This window comes from Pelodiscus sinensis, chromosome 1 (genome assembly GCF_049634645.1).
Source record: "Pelodiscus sinensis isolate JC-2024 chromosome 1, ASM4963464v1, whole genome shotgun sequence".
In the NCBI taxonomy this organism is placed as follows: domain Eukaryota; kingdom Metazoa; phylum Chordata; order Testudines; family Trionychidae; genus Pelodiscus; species Pelodiscus sinensis.
Genome location: NC_134711.1, coordinates 182,999,270 through 183,021,605, shown reverse-complemented (window position 1 = coordinate 183,021,605; position 22,336 = coordinate 182,999,270). Strand labels below are relative to the sequence as shown.

Sequence of the window (22,336 nt, the reverse complement as noted above, 5' to 3'; positions counted from 1 at the left end):
AAGCCCTTAGCCTGGGCTACACCCTCTCTCCAGTGATTTGGGGTTGAGGCTAGCTAGCTGCTTGGCTCCTTGCTATCGTCCAGTTTTCTAGGTGGAACTGCTACCACTGGGTGCATTCTGCCCTTGATTACATCAACAGACACTGAAGGCTCGGTTCACTCTGAAATATGCTCAAGTGTTTTCTGGATATGTTTCCAATAAGAGGTGTAGTGCAGAGAGAGTTGCTACATTACTGTGCCAAGAGGGCATTGCATGCTGAAAGCTTATGGACCAGTAAGAGATTTTTTTTGATCACCACATTTTATAAATTAAAAGGACCTAGTAAGTGACACACCAACATCCAACTATGCGACAAACATCTACAAAATGATGCAAATGGAAAACCTGCAATTCTATTTTGCTTATATGGACTGGAGATCTTGGAGATACTGTTTTCTAACTGATCTTGCTCATGTTTCAGAGCAGAAGAATGGGAAGCTACAGCGTCCACAGAAAAATAATCAACTGTCAGTCACTGACTGAATATAAGAGAGTGGGTGGCAGCAAGGAGATTGCTCTTCCTACCATATGTCTTTTCTCCACAGTGGCATTTGTGAAGTGTCAGTACTTGATTCCTTCCATTACCTGGCTTTAATTAACCCCCTAAAGTCCCTTTGTGTGGCTGGTGATGTCAGCTGTGTCTCTGAATAGAAACCATCCCATCAATATTTTTCGGAACAAGCTCCTCCTGAATGGGCCCAATGAGCCAGCGGTCTGTTTCCTCTTTAATCCCACATTTAATAGCACGAGTTGGAGACAATAGACAGCTCCTCCAGCCTCTTTAAGCTTGATTCCATTTGACATATCCAACCCTCTTTTGTCAGCCTCACAAGGACATTCCACCTCAATGTACTCCACACAAGATTCACTTCACAAGTGTCATTGAGATGAAACAGTCAGAGTACTGGGACCTGCAACTCTAGGCCTCAGCCTCCATGCCCAGCAATGACACTTCTCTCACATGCCTTTGTGCCTATATACCTTCAGTGAATAAACCCATTTTATTTGCTAGAGCACTTGTACAGCTATAGTCATCAAAGCCACACTACTGAATGCTGCTGTCTACATTTTCTTTTCCCTCCCCTTATATTCCTATAAGGACATGTTTTCATCAAAGAAGTAAAGGATTATAGATTTTGCCATGGCAACATGCTATTATGAATTCAAATGTACTGCTGGAAAGGAGGGAGGAAAGGCATTCATTTCTCATAATTAAAATTAGAAAAGGGTATAGTATTGCAATTTGAGATATATATTTTAAAAACTACAAACAGTGCTCATTGCAATGTCTCACTCTTCATTTTCTCCAGAGAGCCTTATTTACTTCAACAAGAGATTTTTCAGGGTGGAAGAAGAAAGGATTTTATTTACTTTTTCTAGCCATGAGGTTGCCATTTCACATGCAAGGTGTTCGGATCTGACAGTCGTTTGCTGCCTTGTGGAGGATTTTGCTATCCAAAAGGAGGAGGATAGGTCAATGAGGTCATTAATGCCAAGGATCCGTGTCTTAAATAAGGGAGACTTCACAAGCAAAAGCTGTGCTGGCTATTTCCTTTCATTTGTATTTGTGGAGCCAATCACACATTCATTAAATATTCCTTCAAATGTTCACTGCACATGGAATAAATGAACTAATTAGGTTAGTTTTAAAAAGTCCTAGAATGTATACAATTGGCTAACACTGAGCTGAACAAAGAACACGTTTTAATATCTTTATTTATATGTCCCTATATATCTATCCAATTTGCATATGCAAAAAGGGGAAAAAAGATTAACTAAAAAGTACAGACCACACAAAGTATCTCAAAGTCATCAGGTTACTGATACTCCAAGAAGAGGAGAAAGAAAACCAATTTGAACTTAAATATGGTTTAAATCTCATTTGCTATTTGCAAACAAAAAACCTACCAACCAACTAAATAAAAAGTCACTAAAAATAGCAAGTTACAGTTATGTGGATCTGGCTACATTTTAAAAAGTGACTGGTAATTTGGGAAGCCTCCATTTCTAAGTGTTCAGCTTGAAATAATTTTGAAAGGAGCCCAGTTTTCAGAGATCAAGTGCTCAGTACCTGCTGAAAATTAAGTCCCTATCAAGTGTCTCAAGTTCAACAGCCAAAAATGGAAGCACCCAAAATCACTTGTAATTATTGAAAATTTCACCAATATATTTATAAATATCCAAACAATCTTCTTTCATGGTCCTCTTTTAAAATACCATTCCTTAATGGTACCAACAAACCCAAGTACTTCCTTTCACGAAGTTTAAGCCAAATTGATGATGAGCAAACACCCTCTCTCTCTCTCTCTCAAAAATCAAGAAACTAAGAAGACAGATGATAAGCATTATTTCTCTCTGACTGGCTCCTTTATTACAGTCCTCCCTAAAACAATCATACACCTGGTCTGTGTATAGGACTGACAACTTCACAACTCTCCAAACTGATTTAAAAAGTGAAACTTTTAATATAATTACTAATAATATTTTTCTATGGACTCAGTCAAACACCTTTATGTTGTGTTAACTTAAAGAGTCAGTGATGCACAATATAAACCATGAATGAAATCCAGGTCCCGTGGAAACTAGTGGCAAAATTCCCTTTGATTGTAAATAAATTAAACATCTGCTATGAACCTCCATGCAAATTTCAGTACAGGGGAAACGAGATATTTTGGGAAGTCATATGAATAGGTAATCTATTGTTATTAAACTCTACTCAAGCACAGAACACAAGCCCATTGCTTTATGTTCTCTAGCCATACCAGTGTAGCTTGTGATTTCATCATTTCCCAGACTAAGCAGCATCTATTGTAATACAGGCAGTCCCCGACTTACGCGGATCCAACTTATGTCGGATCCGCAGTTACGAACGGGGCTCGCCCCGGAGGACACGGATTGCGGGACCTCGCGGTCCTGTCGCCCGTGTACTCCGGGGCTTTCTCCGCGTCTCCCTGGTCTGCAGACCAGGAAGACGCGGAGCAAAGCCGCGGAGGGGCTCGGGCAGCGGGGCAGCCCAGGCGCGCCTGGGCTGCCCTGCTGCCCGAGCCCCTCCGCGGCTTTGCAAAGCCTCGGGGAAGCCGGCAGCAGAGCAGCCCAGGCACGTCTGGGCTGCCTCGCTGCCCGAGCCCCTCCGCGGCTTTGCAAAGCCTCGGGGAAGCCGGCAGCAGAGCAGCCCAGGCACGTCTGGGCTGCCTCGCTGCCTGAGCCCCCCCGTGGCTTTGCAAAGCCTCGGGGAAGCTGGCAGCAGGACAGCCCAGACGCCCCGCGGCTGTCCCGCTGCTGGCGTCCTCAGAGGCTTTGCTCCCCATCTCCCTGGTCTGCTGCTCTCCAGCAGACCAGGGAGACTGGGAGCAAAGCTGCGGAGGACCCAGGCGGCGGGACAGCGGTGCGTCTCGGTCCGCTGCCCGCGTCTTCCTGGTTTGCTGGGGTGGGGGGGGCGCAGCTAGTACGCCCCCCCCCCCAGCAGACTAGGCTTTTCTCCAGACGCCTGGGGCAGAGCAGCTGGGGCGCGGCCGGTTGGTCCCGCAGCGCTACTCTGGACGCTACTGGACCAACCCGGCAGCACCCCAGCTGCTCTGCCCCAGGCGTCCTGATTCAGCTGCTGCTGGTCAGTTTCAGCAGTGGCTGAATCAGGAGCCTGGGGCAGAGCAGATGGGGTGCTGCTGGGTTGGTCCAGTAGCACCGAGGAGCGGCGCTACTGGAGCAACCCAGCAGCACCCCAGCTGCTCTGCCCGAGGCGTCCCCAAGTCAGCTGCTGCTGAAACTGATCAGCACTGACTACAGGAAGCCCGAGGCAGAGTTGCTCTGACCCGGGCTTCCTGGAATCAGCTGCTGATCAGTTTCAGCAGCAGCTGACTTGGGGATGTTTGGGGTTCTTAAGTTGATTCTGTATGTAAGTCGGAACTGGCGGTCAGTTTCAGCAGCGGCTGAATCTGGACGCCAGTTCTGACTTACATACAGATTCAACTTAAGAACAAACCTACAGTCCCTATCTTGTACGTAACCCGGGGACTGCCTGTACTTGGTTTTAATAAAGCTAAAGGCAAAGTTACATACGTAGGAGCAAGGGATACAGGCCATACCTATGGAACAGAATCCTACAAAGCAGGGACCCTGAAAAGTGTCATATAATAGTGAAAAAGCAACTGAATGGGAGTTCCTAATGCAATGCTATAGCAAAGAACATTTAAGCAATCCTGGGATGTATAAACCATAGGAATAGTGAGTAGCAATACAGAGATGATCCCTTCTCCCCAGCCCCATATGTTGACTCATTGACTTTATGGTCTGATGGGCCTATCATGATCACCTAGTCTGACCTCCTGTGGAATTCTGTAGAAGAATTCTTCCATTTGCTTAACTGTTGCCTCTCAGGCTGGTGGATTACCTATGCCAACGGGTAACCCCTCCCATTGGTGCAGGTAGTATATACACGGAAGCACTACAGAAGCATGGCTATGCTACGGTAGCATTTCAAATATAGACAAGCCTTCAGTTTTCGCTTCTACTTGCAGAGAAAAGCTTGAAGGCAGGAAGCCACTGTATCCTGAAAGTCTGATATCAGAAGTCATGTAAAAAGCACCCCAAATTTATTATTTTAAACTAGCAGATGTACCAAGCATTGCTCGGATCTTTAAAGTAATGGGGACGGGGGGCTTGGAGGGGAGGGAGGGATTTGGAAAATAAATGAAAAATGTACATGCTGTATTTCAATGATTGTATTTTGTAAAAATGAAGGAAAATTAAGGCTGGAGTGAGGGTTTGGGGGTAAGGAGAGGCCTAAGGTAGAAGACTGGGAGGTGTGGGGGGCATTCAAGGCAGGAGGTGGTGGCCTCAGGGCAGGGGGAAGCAGATAGGGGTCATGCGGAAGGAGGTGGGGGAAGAGGGCTAGCCTTACTGGGGCCCCTGTGCTGGCGCTGCTCCAGTGGCATCTCCTCCCAGGGGTCGTGGCAGTGTTCCCTGGCCAGTGGCTCCTCCCGAGGGGCTGGGTCTGAGCTCCCCAGGGAAACTGTTTTGAGGACTATGATTTGCAAAGAAAAACTAACAGTAGCTTGTATTCATAGAGTCATAGAATTTTAGGGCTGGAAGAGACCTCAGGAGGTCATCAAGTCCAGATCCCTGCCCAAAGCAGGACCAATCCCAACTAAATCAACCCAGCCAGGGCTTTGTCAAGCCAGGACTTAAAAACTTCTAGGGATGGACATTCTACCACCTCCCTAGGTAACCCATTCCAGTGCTTCACCACCCTCCTAGGGAAATAGTCTTTCCTAATATCCAAGCTAGACCTCCCACACTGTAACTTGAGACCATTGCTCCTTGTTCTGCCATCTGTCACTACTGAGAACAGCTTCTCTCCATCGTCTTTGGAACCTCCCTTCAGGAAGTTAAAGGCTGCTATCAAATCCCTCCTCACTCTTCTCTTCTGCAGACTAAACAAGTCCATAGCCCTCAGCCTCTCCTTGTAGGTCTTGTGCTTCATTCCCCTAAACATTTTTGTTGCCCTCTGCTGGACCCTCTCCAATGCATCCAATGCATCCTTTCTGTAGTGGGGGACTCAGAACTGGACACAATACTCCAGAGGTGGCCTCATCAGTTCCAAGTAAAGGGGAATAATTGCTTCTCTAGATCTGCTGGAAATGCTCCACCTAATGTACCCTAATATGCCATTAGCCTTCTTGACTTCAAGGGCACACTGTTGACTCAAATCCAACTTCTCATCCACTGTAATCCCCAGGTCTTTGCTGCCAAACTGCTGTTTAACCAGTCGGTCCCCAGCCTTTAACAGAGCTAGGGATTATTCCGTACCAAGTGCAGGACTCTGACTTCCCCATATTCACAGAGCCAGTTATCTCATCATAGAAGGCAACAAGGTGGGTCAGGCATTACTTGCCCTTTGTGAATCCATATTAACTATTCCCGATCACTTTCCTCTCTTCCAGGTGCTTCAAAATGGAAGCATTTTAATGAGTTCTTCAGGCAAGTGAACATTCTAGAATAAGATTGGAGGAGCAGAATGACAAGCAAGATTTTTAATGGAAAAGAATATAGCAAAGCAATAAAGAGTTAAAGCAGGGATAATCTCAGTCATTCCTAGAGTTGGTCAGGAAACCAAAGTTTAGTTCTGAGAATATTTTCAAGTCTCTAGGAATAGTTTTCATTCTGAATCAGAACAAAAAGCCAACAACTTTAAAAAGGGTGTGTGTCTGTAGAACTGAAATTCTACAATAACCAAAACACTGAAATGTGTGATTTCAGAAACAAAATATACTCCCCAGGATTCTTGGCAGCTTATTTGTATTGGAAACTGTGTTGGAATGGTAGGTAGTCACTTTAATTTGCAAGAGGTTTTCAGGTCCTACATGCAGGCTAGGGGATTCTGTAGGAAAGCACACAAGTAGAGACAGTTTGCTAAGAGCTACCTACAACAAAGTGAGGTGAGTTGTGCCTTTTTGTCTTAGGGCTCGTCTAGGCTACACGGAAGATTCGAAAGAGGATATGCAAATTCCATGGGAATTTACATATCTTCTTCCAATCTCACTTTCAAAAGCAGAGCTTCTGAAAGTGAAAGTAGTTGGGATGTGGCTTTTTCGGCAAACTCGCCTCCCTTTTTCGAAAAGCTGCTCTTCCTCAAAAAATGACGTTTACGCAGCTTTTTGAAAAAGGGGGGTGGTGTGGCCAAAAGAGCCACATCCCAACTAATTTCACTTTCGAAAGCTCTGCTTTCGAAAGTGAGATCGGAAGAAGATATGCAAATTCCCGTGGAATTTGCATATCCTCTTTCGAATCTTCCACGTAGCCTAGACATAGCCTTAGGGAGCATCCTGCTTTCTTTCTCTGTTGTTGTTAAATTCTTATGTGTTAAAGTTCCTAAGAACACAAGAATGGCCACATAGGATCAGACCACTGATCTATCTATCCCAGTATTCTGTCTTCTGATAGGGGCCAGGGCCAGTTCTGAATTTTAAGAAATTAAGAAAGTATTGCTTTTTGCAGTTTTTCCGGTAAGAATATTTTATGTTTTATTCTGACTTCTCTGTTTGTATGCCATGAACATAATACTGCTTAGTAGGCTGCAGAGGAGCCTGAAAGCCCAGGCAGCTGTTGATTGAGGCTGACCTGATTCTTGTTAATTTCTCGGCTTCCCTCTACTGACTAGCACAGTGGTGCTGACCAGTCTCAAGATGCTGTCAAGTTAATCTTATCGGGGCCCTTGAAATTGGTCAAACTTGAACCGTTTCCACTAAATGTTTTGTTTTTGATGAATCAGCAAATTCTGATGAAAAAATGTTTCATTGGACTGTTTACAACCAGCTTTGCTTCATGACCTCCATACAGCACTACACAACAACACATGGACTTGTAGGCAAGTATAAATACATATATCAATAAAGAGATATAGGGACTCTTAGAAAACATTTAAAAGAATGAAGAAAATTGAGCACAATTCTATAAAAATCAGTCATATTTCCTTCCATCATGCAGGACAACTCCCGCATCTCTAAGGATGCTGTTTTTGAAGCATACACTGCAGACATGCTGGGACCATCTCCCCCTGAATATAGAGTCCAAAAATGGTTTTTGTCCAAAAAGAAAAATTTGGGTCTCTCCTGACAGAGATGATGCTTAACTGAATGTGTACTGATTTCAAAAATATTGACTCTCTTGCCATTGCCTGACTGCATTCTCATTAAGTCAATGGAAGTCTTTCTATTGATTTCAGTGGGAGTAGGACTGGACCTAAGTAAATGTTCTTGGGTTTTAAATAAAAATAAAACATGTCAGTTTCATAGATGTAACTCCTTCCTGCAAGATAATAAGGAGTTATGTTGACTATGCCAACATTGAATTCATAATTATGATCAGACTTGCCTCATCTTACATAGAGCCCACAGCAACTCTGAAATGAATTGTTCTATGAAGCTGAGGTTTTAAAGAATGTACTGTACTAGTAGTCTATATTAGGTTAGTGAGGACCTTTACGTTTTTCATTTGGTAGTGCCTTGTTTTGTGATGGCCAACTGGGAATAGAAAAGGAGAATTGATCTGATGAATTCCACATGAGTATAATTTAAATGGGAAAATATCTCCATTTTTCCTATGTACATTATGCATAGCCTGTTCAAATGCTCATTTCTAGTGACTATAAAGAAATGAATGTGTAACCCAGAGGAAATGGAGCATTATAGAAATGATATTTGGCATAAGTGTACAGCATCAATATTTTCAAATGATTAAGGTCTGATTGCTAGTCAAGATATGATTGTTTTCAGCACTTCAGACACTGAGATCTACTTAAAGGAAATACAAACCACCAGTAATGAGATTTATTACTTTCCAAGTGAACTTTCAACTCTTAAAAACACTGAGGAAAATTAAAATGACTAGAAATAATTTAAATGGAAAATATATTTTAAAATATTTTTAAGTGGAACATTTAAAGTTTTTTTTTAGACACAACTGAGATCAAAGTCTTTTATTGTGTGGGTAAAATATTTGCTATTACTTCATTGTTATCTCTGTCTCAAAATCTAACGTGTTATGAATTTTTCTATAAGTATATTACTTAGCTCGGTGTCATTTCAGCAAAGTACTCCTATGCCTATTCGAGACAGGACATTAAGCATGTTTTGAAACCCCATTGAACTGTATGGTTAAGTCTAGACTACATCCCTTTTTCATAAAAGGGATGTAAATTAGACGTATCGCAATTGCTAATGAAGCGGGGATTTAAATCTCCCCTGCTTCATTAGCATAAAAATGGCTGCCGCTTTTTTTCCGCACGGAGCTTTGTTGGAAAAAGCGCCAGTCTAGACACTGATCTTGAGGAAAATAAAGCCTTTTCCAAAAGATCCCTTATCCCTTATTTCATAGAGGGAGAAGGGATCTTTCGGAAAAGGCTTTATTTTCCGCAAGATCAGCATCTAGACTGGGGCTTTTTTCCAACAAAGCTCCGTGCGGAAAAAAAGTGGCAGCCATTTTTATGCTAATGAAGCGGGGGAGATTTAAATCCCCGCTTCATTAGCAATTGCGATACGTCTAATTTACATCCCTTTTACGAAAAAGGGATGTAGTCTAGACATAGCCTATGGGTTTTATGCATGTGTTTAACGTCTTTCCTAAATCAGGGCCATTGGGCTCTATTTTGTCTGATGCACAACCCTCAACTGTATTTTTATTTCTCTTTATTTCTCCTTATGTTACTAAATAAAGTACCCAACCCAGTCTCTGGGCTCCCTTGATAATCATTCAAAGTATTCAATTATACCGATGAGCACATTTTGTCAGCTCTTTAGACAATAGTACCTTGGCCACAGCCAAAAGGAACCAAAATCATAAGCCCTTGCTAGCCTCACAAATCTCTCCCCTCTCAAAAGCCAAAGAGAAAAGACAGAGCTTTGCAATGTGCCCTGAAGTTCAACAAACTAAGATGCTTTTGGACTCAGGGAAGAGGAGTGAATTCTCATGGAGAACAGCAAGAGGGCTCTACTTCTAGGCTCTTACCTGAACAATATAGTGTTGGGGGACTGACATGATGCACTGTCTCAGGAACACCAAGGCTGTGTCTAGACTGGCAAGTTTTTCCTCAAAATCATCTGCTTTTGCGGAAAAACTTGCCAGCTGTCTACACTGCTGTACCGCTTGAATTTCCGCAAAAGCACTGACGATCTTATGTAAGATTGTCAGTGCTTTTGCGGAAATACTATGGTGCTCCCGTTCAGGCAAAAGTCTTTTTCCGAAAATTTTTTGCGCAAAAGGGCCAGTGTAGACAGCAGAGATTTGTTTTCCACAAAAAAGCCCCGATCGCGAAAATGGCGATCGGGGCTTTTTTGCGGAAAAGCGTCCTGCCAATCTAGACGCGCTTTTCCGAAAATGCTTTTAACGGAAAACTTTTCCGTTAAAAGCATTTCCGGAAAATCATGCTAGTGTAGACGTAGCCCAAGAGGCATTAGGCCTGAAGCAGTCACAATGCCTCCCAGAGAACCTATTCCTCCCAAGGGCTGTGAGAACCGCCCAGCCAGTATGATTTCACTACCCTTAGTCCCTTGCTGGGAAAAGCCTAAAGCTCTAGGAGGGAAAGCAGTGGCAATACTGCTGGTACTCCACCTTTGAAGAGGGTGCAATGTCCATACCCCTGTACACATGGCCAGCTCTCTTAGTGTAGGTCTGAGGCCATGGCCTGGCCCTGGCCCTGCCTTTCTACCCTGTCCACTTTGGTGCTGGCAGTGGCCCTAGACTCACATAGGCCCATACCCTGAGTGGTGGCCAGGGAGGCCACAGTATATCTGAGACGACAAGGTTCAAAAGTAGCTTTAACCATCATGGTGCCCCCTAATCAGTAACAATGACCAACTAAGCATAAGACCTGTCCTCAAGAGTAAACTGGATCAATTTCAAGACTTTTTTGGCTAGCACCAGCTGCCAACAGTTCTAACATGGCAACCCAAGGGGCAGGGACACGTCACCCATTTTCCTTTCTTCCTGTCATGTGCCCACCTTTTTAGTGGGCAGGAGAGAAGACAACATAGGACCTGGCTCTGTGCTACTGAATGTCAGGAATCAAGGCCTGCAGCAGTGTCAATCTCTGAGGAGCACAGCTGGCCTGCAGTAGGCTGCACGACTGGCTACCATTTGGTTGGTGGGAAGCGACAGCAGACAGATCAGCTTGTGAGCCCAGCAGCAGCAGTTTAGTGGCTGCTCAAAGCATTTGCATATGACTGTAATAGCACCTGTCCCTGCTTATACCCAGCATTGCCTCACTTTAGGCAACCCAGCTCTGTCCCTTGGCTCTAGGGCGCCTACTCCTAGCTACAGAGTCCTTCTCTAACTATGAGGCATGACTCCTGATATATCTTCTAAGCAGTCTATCCCAGTCTTTTATACTGAAGGATCCCCCCCTTTCAGAGGGAGATACTTCCATGGCTAGCTATGCTGGCTGTAGGGCTGCTTTGTGCCAGTGATATAGCACAAACCAACCAGAGTGCAGAAGCTGCCTTGTAGTCTCTATGCTCAGGAGTACAGAATTATCTGGTTGTGCTCTTCCCCTGCATGCATAGACAAGAAAGGGAGGTTCCCTGTGCCCTTTTTTCTTCTTTGTGAATGTGCACAGAGGTGGGTATTTTACAAAAATGGACCAACTTCTCAGCTGCTGTAGATCGGCCTGACTGCTCTGAAGTCAATAGAGCTATCTTGATTTCCACCTGCTGAGGATCTAACCCTGCATTTTACATGGAGTATATATCCTTTAAACTACTGTTTGACAACAAATCAACTGCTGAAGCTTCAATTATTTTTCTATGAGAATCGGGGGAACTAAAGCACATTTATAATGACAGATCACAGTTTTTCGCTGTAGAATTTAAGGAAATGGTACTGACAACTCCAGATCCTACTGATTAGTGCTAACTTTCAGAGAGAAAGCAAGGCAAAGAGCTCCCTCTATAGATATAACTGTGATCATTACATCTCTGACCCTCAGAAATTAACACTGCTGCTGCAACTCCATTGAGGGTGTGGCATGCTGAAATGATGATAATAATAAAAAGAGTGATGTTTTCAAAGAATTACCTTGCTTATTTATTCCCCTGTTTTACTATTATTCGGTGATATAAAGAAAAATTCATATTGTCATTTCTAGGCTTGTATTTTTAAAAGCTATAAATAACTGTCTACTCCTCTTTGCTTAGACTCAACTGGTCGTAATCAACAAATTGATCCACTTATTATTGTTTCCATTAGCCTCCTCAATGCACTAGCCACACTAAGATTGTGAGCTTGTCAGAGCAGGGACTATCACTTTGAGTGTTTGTACAGGCCCCAGCACAATCAGCTCTTCAATCCATGACTGGATCCTCTAAGCAGATCCAACAATAAAGGTAGGCACAATCCCTGCTCTGAGGAGCTTACAATGACTTGTAAGAACAGGGCTTGAATCAAGAGGTAATAAGTATTTTTATGTTATCTGGCCTTTGTTCAATCATATATAAAAGCATATTTAACTAAGAACAGATCAAATCTACATGGGCTTCAGGGGTGTGTTTATTTTATGGGATTAACCTTTTGCACTTAAAGGTTCAACCAATACATGGGTTCAGGAGAAATATATTTTTAAATGTCAATGTTTTTTCATTATGTCTTTACCCGTTTTAAAACAAAAATGTAAGCTGCACATGCACTGACAAAAAAAAAGTCCTCAGAAAAAATAAAGTAGTGTAATAAAATAATAGCCAAGCAACAAACACATTGCAAAAACAAAATTCTTGATTGCTACTCCATTCTCTTTCAACACCCATCCCTAGAACTCTCACTCACATCTGTGTTTTGTTTACATAGAAGTAAATTCATCCCATGGTACAGGAAATCCCTAGATTGTCATTAATCCTGTAATTGAGTGCTCATATCATTTCAGTTTCTGGCATAGCAGTTTAGCAGACATTTCAGACTGGGACACCCTCTTCTGAGATTGACTCTTTACACAACCAAAGGCAACTGTGATCTGTTTATTAAAAGATTTAGCTATCCCATGCATAAATGAGATTTCACAAAGGGCTCAGTTCTACCTTACAGGAACTCCATAGCCACCCTGGCCAAGGGGGAGCAGACTGGCAGACAGAATGCCTCCTGGAGTTCTCTGGGCTGCTGGGAAAGTATGAACACTGCTACACCTCTTTATAAACTATGGCACACTTCTCCCTGTACACTGGAACTGTTTCTTAGCCCAGTGGAGTCTGTTTTTTCCTGGGAAAGTAGTCCCTGTGTTTCCCTTAGCCTAGAGACTGCAACCCTGCCTGGCCCTCTAGTGGGCCATGAATCTGTGTGAGGGGGAAGCCTGGGGCTTTTTCCTACAGACCTGTGCTTGCACTAACACAATTGTTGTGTGTGACTCCTGTGGGTTCTCACTGAGTATTTGTTACTTAGGCTATGTCTACACTGCACGATTATTTCAGAATAAGCTATTCCAGAAGAAATACTCTGAAATAGCTTACTTCGAAATAGCACTTCTACACTACAGGGAAGCCTGGAAATTAGTGAGTCAGGCTCCCCTAATGTAGATGTGCTACCTCAATTTAGAGCCCTGGGAAGTAATTACTTTGAATGGCCTGAGGGGGGAGCTATTTCAAAACAGCAGCAGTGGCACATCCATACTACTGCTATTCTGAAATATCTGTTTCAGAAGAGGCGTTATTCCTCATGGAATGAGGATTACAAACATCGAAATAAGCCGCCCATTATTTCAAAATAACAGGCTAGCTGTGTAGATGCTCGCATAGTTATTTTGGAATAACAGATGTTACTCTGAAATAACACTGCTATGTAGACATACCCTTAAGAGTGATGCTTTATTCAAAACCTGGTGTCAAATATACACATACAGTGAGATTTCATAAAGCCGCTAAAGTTAATAAAAACTACCTATTACATGTAATCTCAGCACATCCATTCAATCTATGTAAGATGAATATTGGACCCATCACACACTTTAATGTATTTTAGCTCCACAACACCCCTCTGAGTCAGGACAGTGCTTGAATCCCCATTTTACAGATGGGGAACTGAGGCACAGAGTGACTAAAGGACTTGTTCAAGGAGACATAGGAAGTGCATGACAGAGAAAGGGTTTGCACATAGGTCTCATACATTTTAGGATAGTGCCCTAGCCACTAGACAGCCCTCTCTCCTTAAATGAATCTAGACACCATGCAACTTAGTGATTTCAATACTCAGCAAACGTAAGCCAATTCCTTCGCATTTTTGCCCTGAGCCCTACCCTGACAAAGTCAAACAGTAAAACTGCATTGGCAAAGTTCAATTGCAAGCCAGACAACATCAACGGAGAATTATACAAGTTTCTGGCCAGATCCTGTAACCCTGATATCAGTCTCACTGATTTACTATTTGCATAAGTAAGGGTTTTCAGGATCAGATCCATGTGGTTCAACTCCTTAAAACAATATGAAAAGTATCCCTTTTCCTATCATATATGCAATATTTGCAGTATATAAAGAATATGTATTTCCTGTATATGTGTTTTGCAAAATTAAACTCCCCAAACCAGCAACTTCAGATCTGACCAAGAAAATAGCCCCGATAGACAAATATGTAGATAAATAATATTTTAACTTTGTGTGTTTCCACAGATTTGTGTTTTGTTGTTAATTTAGCTTGTTACCATTTTGCAAGTAGTGTTCAGAAGTTAATATAAGTAGGGAGAGTAGGGTTGGCCTTAGGGTTTTTAACAGGACATTATATTGTTCCATTTGGACTAAGCACATTAGCCTGGGCCTCCTTCTAAGAATAAGTTCAAGTAAAGTTTCCTGACACAGCTTGGATTGTTGCAATGTAAGCACTTCTTCATACCATCAATATTCCTCAACCTTGACCTAGAGTAACCATCTTTAGGAGTGAGACAAACAGTATATCAAGCCTCCAAACTCATTCAGTCCTGTGCTTCTTAGCTGAAATTGTCCAGGGGTGCCAGCCCATCTTCCCTCTCATCTTCTCCATCCATGTGCAGAATACATTTTCATGTGCACCAAGGCATATGCAGATGTGCACCACCAGTACAAATAAAAAAAAACCTAGCCATGGATTCTCTGCTCAATCAGCTGGGCTGCATTTGAGTCTTTCCTGATCAGTTGTATAAGCACATAGCTTACAGGCATAGGCATGCGCAGCACATTTCATTAGGGTGTGGACTCAAAGAAGTTTTTTTAAATGTACTCTTTGAGCCCCATTAGCCATGCCCCTGACCCCTGTTAACCACTCCCCTGACTCCCATTAGCCACACCTCTGGAGGTAACACTCTCGGGGCAAGATGGACACATGACCAGAAGTAAAAGGTGTCATCTGACACCCCCCCAAGGACTTTTCCCACCATCCTCCTACCAATAGGGATTAGTTTGGCCCTCACCAAACCTCCCTCATGCAACTATCCTGCAATTGCATTAACCCAATGTGTATGACAGTAACTCAGGGGGCAGAGAGGCTGGGGGAAGTGTCCCCTCTAAGAGTTTCCTCCCATGAGCAGAATAAACTTTGTGTTGTGCACCAGTACTGAGTTCGTGGCTTGTTTGGATGTGCCACTGTGGCACCCAAGTTATTAATAAATATGGGTATGTCTACACTACCCTCCTAGTTCGAACTAGGAGGGTAATGTATGCATACCGCACTTGCTAATGAAGCCCGGGATTTGAATTTCCCGGGCTTCATTAGCATAAGCGGGGAGCCGCCATTTTTAAATCCCCGCTGCTTCGAACCCCGTGTAGCGCGGCTACACGGGGCTCGAACTAGGTAGTTCGGACTAGGGTGCCTATTCCGAACTACCGGTACACCTCGTTTCACGAGGAGTAACGGTAGTTCGGAATAGGACCCTAGTCCGAACTACCTAGTTCGAGCCCCGTGTAGCCGCGCTACACGGGGTTCGAAGCAGCGGGGATTTAAAAATGGCGGCTCCCCGCTTATGCTAATGAAGCCCGGGAAATTCAAATCCCGGGCTTCATTAGCAAGTGCGGTATGCATACATTACCCCGCTAGTTCGAACTAGCGGGGTAGTGTAGACATACCCTATCTTATAAACCTCTGCCTTTTCCCTCTGCTGCCCTGTCTCCTCCCCTTGCTTCATCAGCTCCCCCGGTGCCTGCTGCCCCCCCCCCCACCTCCTCACCCACCTCTGCTGTCCTGACTCCTGCCCTTCTCACTGCCCTCAGCCTTCCTGAGACCTGCCCCCCTCCACCAGCCCTTCTCCCGCCCCCGCCTGTGCCCATTCCTCCAGGAACCCCACTCTGATCATGTGAGCTACCCCTCCTCATCCCCTCTTTTAACACCTCCCTCTACACATCTGCCCTGCCTCTCTCCTCTGGTGCTGGTCCCTCCCCTGCAGGTGTCTGCCCTTCTGCTTCATCTCCAGAATCCCCTGGCACTTGCACCTTCTCTTACTCCTGCATCCTCCTGGTGCCTCCCCCTTTCCTAACTGCCCCTGCCCCCTTTTTCCCTGATGCCCACCCCCTCACCACCCTCTGCCCCCATTCCCTTCATGCCCCTGTGCCCTCACACGTGCCTTGCTCCATCCCCCCATCCTCATGCCCACCCCTTCTTTCAAGCTTTCTCCCGGCACCTCTCCTTTTCCCCTCTAGCCTCCAAAGCCCTTCCCCTCTCCTCTCCCAGCATTATCCTCCACAGAGGAAGGAAGCCCCGTTGCGCACTCCCTCCTGCCGAGCAGGGAAGCCTGAGCATGCGGCCCCTCAGGGCCCGACCCCCTCCTCCCCAGGCCAGCTGCGCTGCTCCCGCCCCGCCCCCCTCATCCCCCTGGCCAGCCGCACTGCTCCCAACCCTCCCCGGGCCAGCCGCGCTGCACCCGATCCTCTGCCTGGGGCACCCCCCACCTTTCCTACCCCCCTGCCCGGGGTTTGAACTCACTGCGCTTGACGGGGCGGCAGGGTGATGTTGCTACGACCCTGCCGCCTCTTTCTTCGGGGTCCTAAGAGCCACCGGTTTTGATTGTGCAGTCGCGCATGCACGGCAAACCCAGAGGGGCACCCGTTCTCCAGAGCGCCGAACCGGGCAGCCCTTTGAAACAATAGGGTGTGCCTGTGCACACCCGGCACATCCCATGTGCACGCCTATGCTTACAGGGAATGCTGGTGCTAGTTGGTACCAACTGCGGTAGTGGCTTTTGTTCTGTGGACACTTCTCTGCTAAGAATTAGACTAAGATTGACCCTCTAGCTTCACAGCTGGTATGGCACAGCCACTATCTCCTAGCTTTGACCAGATTTTAGCTGAGAAGAGAACATCCATCACCACAGCTTTAGCTGTGTCCTAAAGCTGTTATATTTCATAAACCCTCCTTGTTTGCGTATGCACTTGTTGAAATGTTGATTATTGTCCTATGTTTGTAGTAAGCCCTGGGGCATCATACGGTGCGTCTACACTACATGGTTATTTCGAAGTAGCTTATTTCAAAATAGCACGTCTACAGTTCAGGGAAGCCTCTAAATTAGTCCAAGGCAGTCTTCCCTAATGTGGACATGCTATCTCGATTTAGAGCCACAGGAGGCACTGGGAAGGGATAACTTAGAATAGCCCTGGTGAGGGACTATTTCAAAATAGCAGCAATTGAGAGTCTACACATGCCTTATTTCACAAAAGCTATTTCGGAATAGGCGTTATTCCTCGTAGAATGAGGTTTACAGATTTTGGAATAAGCTGTCCATTATTTCAAAATAATGGAATGGCTGTGTAGACGCTTGCATTGTTATTTCAAAATAATGGTGCAGTGTAGACACACCCATAAGGTTTCCCTCCATTATGTACACAACAAATAAAGAGACAAGAAAAAGAATGTATGATATAAGGGCAAGTCTACACTCAGGAGTTATTTCGAAATAACTCCCCTTATTTTGAAATAACAAGTGGAGCCTCCACACTACCATGTCTATTATTTCAAAATAAGGGGCTGGTTATTTCAAACTAACTCCTTTTTCTTTGGGGAACAAGATTATTTCAAAATAGTTATTTTGGGAGTTATTATTTTGAAATAACTTATTTTGAAATAGTCCTGTAGTAAAGACATAGCCTAAGAGACATGCTAGTTTAACTCCCCAGACATATGACTTACAAAGTCTCCCACAAGGAACTGTAAAACTTGAAATAATTTTCCGATTCACAGCCTAAATCAGGAAAATACTTAAGTATGTGCCTAATGCTAAACCTTTGACTAGTCATTCGATTCAATGAATACTTAATATTCTTAAAGTTAGAAATGTGCTTGAGCTTTACTTATTTACTTTGATTTAAAATATTCTGCCTCCTTCATATAATCAAACCTTCCAGAAGCAACCCTGCCCCCTTTCATAAGCAGAAGGGTGGGAAGACACTGCAGCTGTTGAGACCACAAGAATGTCAGCCTGTACACTGGAATTTCTGGTGTGGGGTTTTTTTTTTTTGTTTTGTTTTGTTTTGTTTTTTGTAAATGTGGACTGCAAGGATGTGAATACACCCACCTCCCCATCGTCCCCCAAGTAAGTGGGGAAATCAGCCCCCGCCTTCCCCCGGCCAGCTAGTGCATGGGGGAGGGAGCTTGAGCAGTGCACCTCTCCTGCCTTCCCCGGCCAGCTGGACCATGCTTACTTGAGGGACCATAGGAGATGCTTTTGCACGCTTCACACTATGGAAAGATCAGATAGTAAATGGGGGTGAATTTGCTGTCCTCAGCCCAAAGAAAAATGTTCTTAATTTGTATAGAAAGAAATATATAGACATAAACAACAAGAAGTCCCGTGGCACCTTAAAGATTTATTTGGGCATAAGTTTTCATGGTTAAAAACCACTTTGCCAGATGCATTGGACTAGTCTGTCTCAGAGCTCCTCGTTGTTTATGTACAGACAGTCTAACACAGTTAACCCTCTGAGATTTCCATAGACATAGACACATCTAGTCTTTTCCCTGTAATCACATTAAAGACATGGGGTGAATCAAGGGACAAATTATATCAGTCATCTTAGACAAATGCTTCTCTAGCAGGCTGCTCAGCACGCAGGCAGGGAAGTGTTACCATTACCAATTCTGGAAGCATATAGGAATAATATCAGTCACTCACAGCTGGATAAAAGCCAAATTTTGGCTCATTCCTCAGTTAATAAAGCAGAGCTACATACTGACCAGGCTAATACCAGTCACTCAATCTGGCTTGCAATTCAAGGCATAGAGTCTGACCCTGGATGGTGCTGAGAGCACCTCTGAAGGCAGTGGGAGTGGCAAGCATGCAAGAAACTAACCTCAATAAAAGGAGGAAGAAATCTGTGTATGATGGATTATTGGAGTGGGTAATAATACTATTTGGTTTTGGAAGCACCGACACTGTGCTGCCAGCTGTCCATGCAGAAAGGAAAGCATGGTCTCTGCTCTAAGGATCTCACAATCTAGAGAGTGAGAGACAAACAGGCAGAAGGTTCAGGAGAAAGGGGTGCAACACCTAAGCAGAGTAATTAAGGACCTCAGCCAACATCTTGACAAAGATAGGCTATGTTCTTTTTTTTTATGTAGTCAGTATGAGTTGGCTGAATTCTCCGTAGGTAGCACAGCAGAAGTGGACGTCAGTGGATGGCCTTAGTAAAAGACTGCAGTATATAAGAAGTACAAATTCAGGGCTAGACAAATCTGCTGAAATCAAGGTTCATAAATCTCTTGAGTAATATTTTAGTCCTTCAACATTACCCCCTCCCCCTCCAATCCTGCCTTTGTTTTCTCCCTCACCTAGGGACATTCAATTTAAAAGAAGCTTAACACTAAAACGGAAAAGCGAATCAAGGATGACTGGCTGGTTAACATTATCCTAAGTGCTATTACTGGGGAGTGGACCAGTGACATGTCATTAGCATCAGCAGTTTAAAAGTCTAATTTTTAACTCAAAACAATACACTGCAACTCCCTGCCAAAATCAGTAAGTTCCACACTACAAACATATATGATGGGTCAAATGTGAAGATTTCTCTCTCTCTCTCTCTCTCTCTCTCTCTCTCTCTTTATCCCCCCCTTACACTTGGGGGTGAGTAATCTGTCACAATGAAGGCAAAGCCAAGGCCAGGGATGGGCAGCAATGCCACAAGGTACAAGAACACTCTCACAGTTGAGAGGCAGCATGGTCGAGTGGCACTGGCCTGTAAATGAGGGCACTGGGGTTCTATTTCTATCTTCCCCATACCTTTTGCACTCTATGCCTGTTTCCTTCCTGATATCTGCTTGGTCTGTTTGTGAGCTCTTTGAGATGCTTCGTTTGAGTTTGTGCAGTGTCTCTTTTTGTTGGGGCGCATTTGTTGGGACTATAATATACATAATTAAAATCATAAAATAATGGTAAAATAAATGTTTTCTGTAACCCCCTAATAGTCAACATTTCTCTATTTTAGGCATTCCCTAGTTCCAAAGCCAATTTTTCATTAATTGCTGTGTGTATATATAAAGCTCAGTTATAAACTGAAGTCTAGTATGCCACAAGATGGCGCTATTGCATGTTAAATATCTATATAATTTGGACATTACTTCAATATAGGGCAATGCCAGATGAAGCATCTTGTGGGTGAGACCTGTGCCTGGAAAAACATTCTGCTCAGGCAAACTCTTAAATCTATCTCGTTTGTGTAGATAAAGAAACCAACTCTTGGCATTTTCAGCCTGCTCAGAGCAAGATATGAAAATAATGACATCTTGTTTTGCGACGACATCTGAATGTTTTGGCATGACAATTAGCATTTCAAAGGCCAAGGATATGTAACAACATGAGCTAAGCAAACAGCATCTTGAACTAGCTATCAGGATTAATGGTGCACCACTAAATGAACTGACATTTACCTACTTGAAAGTGTCCTCATGGCCAACAATGCTTAATAGATGAGGATGTGAAGTCAATATTATCTCAAAAGTTAGCTCTGCATGTGGTTGTCTGCATGATCCCGGAGAGAAGAGAGTGGAGTGAAATAGAATTTTCACAAAGATCAAAATGGACAGACTGCTGTATGGTGCAGAGATATAGGCATGGAATCACTTTAACAACTGATTTGAGTTAAACTAGTGCATCCTCTGTGTAGATAAAGCCTAAAATTATAGCTGAAAAGGATTACTGGAAAAAAAATGTGACCTGGTGTGACAGGGTATACCAGCCCTGCATTGGGGAAGCAAGACCTAACCAGGCTCACCTGGTTGAAAAGGTCCCACCCCCCACAGGCCTGCTGGGAAAGCTCAGACTACAACCAGGTATAAAGACCTGGAGAAAGGCTCAGTCTGGGCTGGCTGCTGAGGAGGAAGGAGGCACTGTTAGAGCTCCTGGAGGTGAACAGCTGGAGGGACCAGCCAGCAAGATACCAGCGCCACTGCAGAACAGCTGGAGGAAGGACCCTGGAAGGAGTCTAGCAGAGACGGGTAGGAAGTAAACCAGGGTAGGAGATTTTATCCCGAAGAGCTCAGCATGTTGTGGTAGGAGTCCCCATTGAGCTAGCGGAGGAAATCCCCGCTGAGCTAGCAGGGACCTGGGCTGGGACCCGGTGTAGTAGGAAGGGCCCAGGTCCCCCTAACCCACCCTTTATACCCAACCCGTGAGGCCAGCACCCTCTGCTATTCACTCTGGCTATTAGGCCACGCTGCCCCAGTGTGTGGGATGGTTAATGTTGACTTTGGCTGCTAGGCCGCAGTTCCCCAGTGAGAGGGGTTTTTCACTATTGACTCCAACTGGTAGGTTGCATAGCCCCAAGGAGAGGGCCTGGTGTATAGGACAGGAGAGGAATTGTTGAATGTGCCAGGTTGTGATGTAATTTTACAAGACCTTGGGACTTGACTACACCCCCTCGAGGGAGGTGAGTGCCTCACCCCATGACACCTGGGTCTTTTGGTTTGTTTACTTTGTGTATTTGATAGTACTTTGTATATAGTCAGCTTCACTGACCTGCTGTCAGTTTCCCCAGGTGGGTCTTTCACAAGGGAGAGGAAAACATTTTAGAAAACAGGAATCTGTGTGGGTATAACCATAGAAGTTTGCAATGAGATTCATGGGTGTATGTTTATATCTGACGCTATTTTAGGAATGGGCCCAGAGAGTCCTTCATTGGCACAGTACCACATAGTACTGGTGGAGCCATTCGTAGCACAAAAAGAAGAAATGTTAGGCTCTTCAGGGCGTAGGCTGCCACTTCCTGTTTGTTGGCACAGCACCTGGCATGATGAGGGAGGCCTCTAAGCAATGTTGCAACATAAATGTTACATAACAAGTGTTTCAGAAAAGGGGAGTGAAGATGGGAATTCTAAATAGAGGGGTGATATCAGTGAGAAAACAAACCTAATATGGAAAGATTAGCAAAGAGAACAGATAGGCTCTCAAGAGCGTGACAATGAAGTGAGCTGTAAGGAGAATAAGTGGATTGGAAGTGGTACACATATTGGGCCAAATTCACCATTAACTTATCTGTAATCTAAGGGCAATCGTGTAACTTGACATTGAAAAATTATTGCGGTAGACTCTTTATGTATGCTCTTCACATTTGTCTGATATACACTACAAACACTGTGATGTAGAAAGCATGTTATAGCAAATTTCCTTTTTAAAATCACGCTTTCTGAAATAAAGCTACCAATTTAATGATTTAGACTTCATAGTAGAATTCTTAGATGCAGAAATCAAAAGGACATTTTTTAAGTTCAAGATAGTATTTTTTCCCTCCGGGAAATTCAAAACTCAAACTCAACTCTTAAATCCATGGACGAAATTCTCCTCTTCTAGCTGAACTGTGGCTCTCCTCTCTGCAATATGACT

General features: G+C 44.1%; 1 protein-coding gene across 2 annotated transcripts in view; it reads left to right on the top strand.

Moving 5' to 3' along the window:
• The first annotated feature begins 11,830 nt into the window (after positions 1-11,830).
• Positions 11,831-22,336, top strand: part of EPCIP (exosomal polycystin 1 interacting protein) — a 47,810-nt gene continuing 37,304 nt past the window's right edge. Inside the window, exon 1 of one of the 2 annotated variants that reach the window (XM_075910948.1) lies at positions 11,831-11,912. The gene's annotated coding sequence lies outside the window, so the exon portion shown is untranslated. Of the gene's footprint in view, positions 11,913-20,824; positions 20,953-22,336 lie in introns of those variants that run through there. The other variant, XM_075910935.1, reaches the window with a different exon arrangement.